The following is a 6,995-nucleotide window of genomic DNA, read 5'->3' as shown; positions in this document are numbered from 1 at the left end:
GCAGAATCTCTCTTATTGCTCATAATGTTCACACCAGGCTAGCTGACCTTTAACCTTTCAGAAATTGTCTTTTCTCTCACTCCTGTTTCCCAGGAGAGTATGCTGATCTTGGGCCTCTTCTAACCTCTGCTAAGTGTGGACTATCAGCACCTCTGAGCTTCCACACAACTGGGACTACGGGAAGGGCCCGTTGAGTGGCCTTCTACTACCGTCTCCACATGTTAGCTGCTATAGCACGAGGAAGTGTGACTTAGTCTAAAAGTAGGCTTCTGCTACAAGCCTGCATCCAGAGGGGCTGGCTGTTAGCCCTGACGCTTTGAGGAATGTCCTTCATGGTTCCTATTTCCTCCACAGTGTGTTCTTTTTTTTTTTTTTCTAGCAAAAGCAGTGCCAACTAGGAGATATTCTAAAGGAGTGATTCCCCTACTCAGAGGAAGGCAATTCCATTTCAGATATCCAAACTAAATTCCCTGGATGCTAACAAAGCTAACTTCTTATTACTTATTAGAATTGCACTATGCTTGATTACAGAAGGCAATTTCACGCATGTCTGTGAAAGGGCTTTGAGCAGGTTCCTCCACCTTATCCCACTGCTCTCCCTCTTCTTGCTCCCTTCATTAGTCCCTTTGTTTCCCTAGACAATTTTATTCTACTTCTGCGTCATGTGTACATACATGCTTTATGTACCTGTAGGAGATCTGGGACTCACAAATGAGAAAACGTGCTATTGGTTTTTCTGAACTGACTGAATTCACTTAACACTGTTATTTCTAATTGCACAGATTCTGCAAGTTACGTAACTTCCTCCTTTTTCCTTTCCCTTCTTCTGGGGTGTGTGTGTGCGCGCGCACATGAACATATGCACAGGAGAGCACATGTGTGAAGCTGAATTATTTGGGTGGGTTGTTACAACCCCTTTTGCTTTTAATCATCTCTTAGCGGTTTACTAGCTAAAGTCCTGCTTCACTTTGGACCATTTAGTTCCCGAATAAAAGACGCAGAGGCCTATTAGATTTATAGAGCACTAGAGCTGAGCAGCCATCAGCCCTCTCAGCTATTTGGCTGTTTCCCAGCCGTGTTCCCTAATATTACTTGCCATATTGTTCAAGTCTGGGCTGCTTCCGCTTCATCGGGCCGCCGTCCATCATGGCCATGTGCTCCTCATCTATATTGCGTCTTGGTGAATTTCTCCTTCTCCTCCTTCCTTTTCCTCTCCTTGCGGTCACTACCTGAGACCCTGAGCCTGGCTCCCTCTCTTCTGGCCAGCTACAGGCCGTCCAGCTTTTTAGTTAACCAATCAGAGATAATGGGGGAGCGAGGTTTACACAGCACAGTTCAGTGTATGTGAGAATGTGTCCCTCTGGACTGCAAACAGATCTTGGGGTCCAGAATTTAGCATCTGCATACACAGAGTACCAGACCAACCCTAATAGGTGCATGTGAGTGTGAGCATGCTACTGTATGCAGGTGTTCATGAAAGCCAGTAGAGGATCCCTGGAGCTAGAGACATTTTGGTGGCCGTGGGCCACCTAATGTGCATACCGTGAACCAAATCCAGGTGCTCTAGAAGAGTGGCAAACTCTCGCAACCCACTGAGACCTCTCTTCCGTCCAATTTCATTCTTCTTTATGGCCGAAAGCATGGCATTATATACGTTCACTACATTTCCTTTAATCATTCTTCTGTTGATGGACACTTAGGTGGGTAGATGGGTGCAATAGTCTAACTACTATGAAAATGTTGCAATAAACATTGATGTGCAAAAATCTCTGTGCTGTGTTGGTCTGGACTCATCCGGGTACTCATCTAGTGGTGGTCCAGCTGGAGCATGTGGCAGGTCTGCTTTTGTTTGCTTGTTTGTTTGTTTGTTTTGTTTTTCACCTCTAGACTGACTTCCATATATTCCTTCTAGCAAGGCACAACATTTTCTTTTCAGCTATATCCTTGCTAGCATTTGTTATTTATGTTCTTGATGACTGCTTTTTTGACTATAGTGAGATGGAATCTCAATGCACTTTTTAAAATTAAAGATTGATAGACAGATTCATTCATTCATTCATTCATTCATTATGTATAGTCTTCTGCCTGCATGTATGCCTGCACGCCAGAAGAGGGCACCAGATCTCATTATAGATGGTTGTGAGCCACCATGTAGTTGCTGGGAATTGAACCCAGGACCTCTGGAAGAGCAATCAGTGCTCTTAACCTCTGAGCCATCTCTCCAGGCCCCAATGCAATTTTAATTTTTGTTCCACTGGTGTGGAACATTCACCTCACTGCTCATTGGCCCTTTTGCCTTTATCATTTGTGGGCTGTTTGCTCATTTTTCATGGCAGAGGACTGACCTTTGAGCTTATTGTCTTGATTCAGTCTTCAACAGCAGCAGCAGCAACAACACTCCTTATTTCAGCAGGTCCCTGCTCTCCCCCAAAATCATAAGGAGCCTCTTCTTTCGAAGGTGGGGACTTGCCAAAGCGTGATGTTGACAAGACAGGGGAAAGTATCAATACGTCTCAAAGGAACGCTGTGTCTGCAAGCAAATAATAAATTTAATTTCTCTTCCTTATGCACCAACGATTACAATTTGCTATTAAAGTTTTTCATAATAACCCTGTGGGGAAAGTACTTTTATTACACTTTTGAAAATGTTTGGGTGGTGGTGTTGAGTGGTTGGGTCCAAGATTCAAATTCAGATTTCCCATAACCCAAATTCTTTTCTGGAACCACTGTAATTCCACTACGAAAAGCAACTAACTGTGAAGCATAGTTTTGTGCACAAGGCCTCACTTTTGAAGTCTTGGAGTGGGGACAGACAGCAGGTTACATTGCTTCGGAAGCGGTCCCCGGGGCTAGGCTGTTTCTGTGGCTCAGCATGTGAGAAACAGCAATAACGCTGCCCACAGCCCCTGGGATTATTGTAAGGCTTAAGTGAGATAAAACAGGAGGGGCATTTGGCTCAGAGTGTGGCACGTTGGCAGTAACCACTACCCACTGCTGGTTAAGAGAGTGGCAGAGTGGTATTACCTCGGTCATCAGGCGTAAGGTTTCAAAATCAAATGGCTTTCAGCGTCTGACAGTCATAAATATTTAAATTAGCTTTTTGTATCTTCCTTTCTTATCTCTTATAAATTATCTCCTGTTCACCATGGGAAGTAAAATCCTGCTGTGATTGTTTGGGCAGGGTTGCAGGTTTGCGTACACCCTGTCGGATTGGTTGCTTTGGTCTGTCCGCAGGTTTTGCTCCATGCCGCAGAAGCAATTGTTTCAATAGAACAGCCGTTCTCAAGCTGTGGATCGCGACTCTTGACAACCCTCTATCTCCACAACTATTTACATCATGACTCATAACAGTAGCAAAACTGCAGCTGTGGGTGCTGGGAATTGAATTTAGCAAGGACACCCTGTGCAAAATTACAATTCTGAAGCAGCAATGAAAATAATTTTATAGCTGGGGTCGACCACAGCATGAGGAACCGTATTAAAGGGTCGCAGCATCAGAAAGGTTGAGAATTACTGCAGGACATTTCCCTGAGCTGTTTTTACCATCATTTCCATTCTTGGCACTGCTTTGCTGCTTTGCCTTTGATCACACAGAACGTCTTGCGGAGGAGCAAGGAGAGCCTCGGGAAGGTACCAGACTTTACAGTGGAGCGCACATGCGCGTTCAATCCCATTTCCTTAATCTCCGTGAGGTTCAGCTTCCCTGTTTTTGCTCGCCTCCCTGGTACAGTGGACTCCATGTTAAAATATGCTTCAGATGCCTCCACATTAACTGATCTATTACTAGAGTTCACCGAAAGTTTTTCTCACTGAAAAAAAAAAAAAACTTTCTTGCCTCTGCTCCCTTGGCATCGTTTCCAATTCCCTTAGAAAGGTGACCACAACTATATACGTGACGTGGCTGCAGGAAAGAAGGGCATATTTCATTCTGTTCCTACATAATAAGAATTCGGAGTCAAATTCCTGTATTGAAGGCCTAATGATGAGTCTGTCACAACATAACCTCATTTTGAAATAGGGTTGCTGCAATGTTGGAACTATTTAATACGAATTCAAAGAACAGTAAGATGGAACTCCATCTAAACGGGAAAACGTGAACGGTCTCTGTCTCCATCTCTGACTATCTCTGTTTCTGCCTCTGTCACTGTCTCTCTCTCTTTCTCTCTCTCACACACACACTCAGTGGTGTCTATGACCACTGAACTGTCGTGAACGTTCAGGATCTCATCTGATCTCAGAAGGTAAGCAGGATCAGGCCTGGTTGCTATTTAGATGGGAGGAAAAGTGAGGCGAACGTGTCCTGTAAGCCAGGGAGTGCAATGACTGGCGGCAACCACCAGCCGCTGAGAGAGACGCTGGGAAGGGAAGCTCTCAGAAAGCACCCACCCACGATGGTGCTTTGGCTTGGAGTTCCAGCCTCCAAAGCCATGAGACCGTAAATACCCGCTGCTTAAGACACCCGGCGTGTGCGCATTGCCACGGCAGCCCCGGCAAATAAGGAAACAACTAGAACTGCAGGCGGTTCAGGAATATCATAACAAGATGATTCTAAAAGCATATTTATTAATATTTTGTCACTTAAAATTAAAGTTCTATAACCAAAGGGAGATAAGAAGTTTACCCCGAAATTACTGAAAATGAAGACTGTAAATGGCATATGGTCTCCCATGAGATTTCTTAACACTTTAAAAAAAAATCAACTTCAGTTTTATCGGTGTCTATTCAATGTACATAGTACTGGGTTTTGCAAGGACATAAAATACATTGAGCAGACAGCACCCCTCACCCCTCATAGCCTCCTTTGTTCCTCTAGAGTATTTGTTTTCACCTTAAAATATTTATTTGTTCTTGTGTTCAGTGTATGAATGTTTGCCTGCATGTTTGTGCACTGCACCTGTGTCTAATACCTGAGGAGGCCCGAAAAGGGCAGCGGATCCCTCAGAAGAGAAGTTACACATGGCTGTGGGGTGCTCTTAGCCACCACACCACAATTTTGCCTAGCTTTCATGACATATTCATGATTCCATGTGTCTACAATCGAGGACCCACAAATGAAGGAATGCGTTTGATACCTGTGCTTCTGACAGGGACAGAATTCATTCAGTGTGATGTTTCCTGGCAACAATGCAACCTTGTCCTTCTTTCTGGATAAATAAAATTCCACAGAGACACTTACACTTAAAAAAATAAAGATGACATTTTCATATAGTCTCTGGTTCTAATACAGGAAAAAAAAAGTCACACGCATAACCCTAAAATCTGTGACCAACAATCAAGCTGTCTGCCAAAATGGTATGTTGTTTTGTATGTGTGTGTGACAAAATAGCGGGAAAAAAAAAAACATTGTGTTCTATAATGTGTTCCTCTCTGAAATGGAAAATCGCATACCTGCATGAAAGTAGAAAGAACATGACCTTCCCTCACTGTGTATCTCCAGGATGCTCTACCCTCAAAGAACTAGACAGCAAAGGCTCTGGCCCTGGAGAGTCTTAAGTGTGAGTGACCCTCTTCCTGTCACTGGTAGTTACATAAGTTTCCATTCAGGACATGCATTTCTTGAATGCAGCAGTACAGAGAGTAGGTAACCAGCAATGGTATTTTGCACATACTCGGAGATGAGCTTTTCAAAAGTAAAATGTTTGTAGGAGTCATGGAGCCATCTACAACCATTCTGGGCTTTCTCTTTCTGGGCGTGATGCATTTTCCCCATTGGTTTGGGGAGCAGGTTTCTTGGTCAAGGTGGACAAAACAGCTGGAAAGCTGCAGCAGCCATTCTGGCATCATGAACATTTTTAAATGAACTGAACCTTAGTTCCAAGATTACAGGGAGCACATTCCCATGTTGTCACTCAGCCCGCATTATGTGCAGTCACAGCCTTCAGCACAGCCTAGCAGAGGCTTTGCAAAGGGATTAGCCAACACTATTGAAGTATTGCAGTAATGACATAGTTACAGAGAGCTACCAATATTCTCATACAAACCACCTCCCATTATCAAGTTCCTGAGGAAAAATTCCAGTCCAAAGGTGACGGTCCTTTCCTAATAAAGTAAAAACCATGTAAAGACCCCTAGGATTTATGTCTGAAATCAGGCTCTGGCTCTTTTGAGTTAAGGTTCAAATGAATTAAATTCCACTCTGATGCTTAGTCTAACCGTTACATTTGCAATTTCTAGGCAGAATGGATTCTTTTTGGTGCTGTAGCTTTAGCTGTGTCCCTCTGGGTGGCTGTGGGGGTTGGGCATCTCTTAAGGCCTCAGAAGCCTTTTTATGAGCCTTATAAGTCCTTTTTATGGGCCTTACTTTTCATGAGCCAGCTAAATAGTTAGCAGAAGGGGCAGAGGGAAGAAACAAGAAAAACCCAAGATGGACCCAAGCTGTGTGTTGCCCCATCTCAGTTTCCAGGGCCTATGATCACCAGCTGCCTCCCCGGCCATGCCCAAGAGAAAGGCTGAAGGGGTGCTAAAGGAGAGAAAGCCAAGGAGAAGGAGCCAGAGAGAAGATCTGCAAGGCTGTCTGTTAAACCTGCTCCTCAGAAACCCGAGTCCAAGCCTGAGGAGGCCAGTGCAAAGAAGACAGAGGCAGCACCGAGAGGACAAAGAGGAAGGCTGCTGCTGACCTGAGTGAAGCAACCCCACAGAGAGGGGAGAAATCCAGACACAGAAAACTCAGGGTGCTGGAGGGCAGTATTGAGAACTGCTTCTGCTGACTTACAGTTTGAAATTATACAAACACACACATATACATATATGTGCTGGCAAGGATGGGGAGAAAGGGAAACCCTCCTCCATTGTTGGTGGGAGTGCAAACTGGTACAACCACTTTGGAAATCAATCTGGCATTTCTCAGAAAATTGGGAATAGTGCTTCCTCAAGATCCAGCTATACCACTCCTGGGCATATACCCAAAAGATGCTCCAACATTCAACAAGGACATTTGCTCAACTATGTTCATAGTAGCTTTATTGTAATTGTCAGAATCTGTAAACAACCTAGAT

The sequence above is a fragment of the Meriones unguiculatus genome, chromosome 2 (assembly GCF_030254825.1).
Source record: "Meriones unguiculatus strain TT.TT164.6M chromosome 2, Bangor_MerUng_6.1, whole genome shotgun sequence".
Taxonomy (NCBI): Eukaryota; Metazoa; Chordata; class Mammalia; order Rodentia; family Muridae; genus Meriones; species Meriones unguiculatus.
This window is presented reverse-complemented; position numbering follows the sequence as displayed.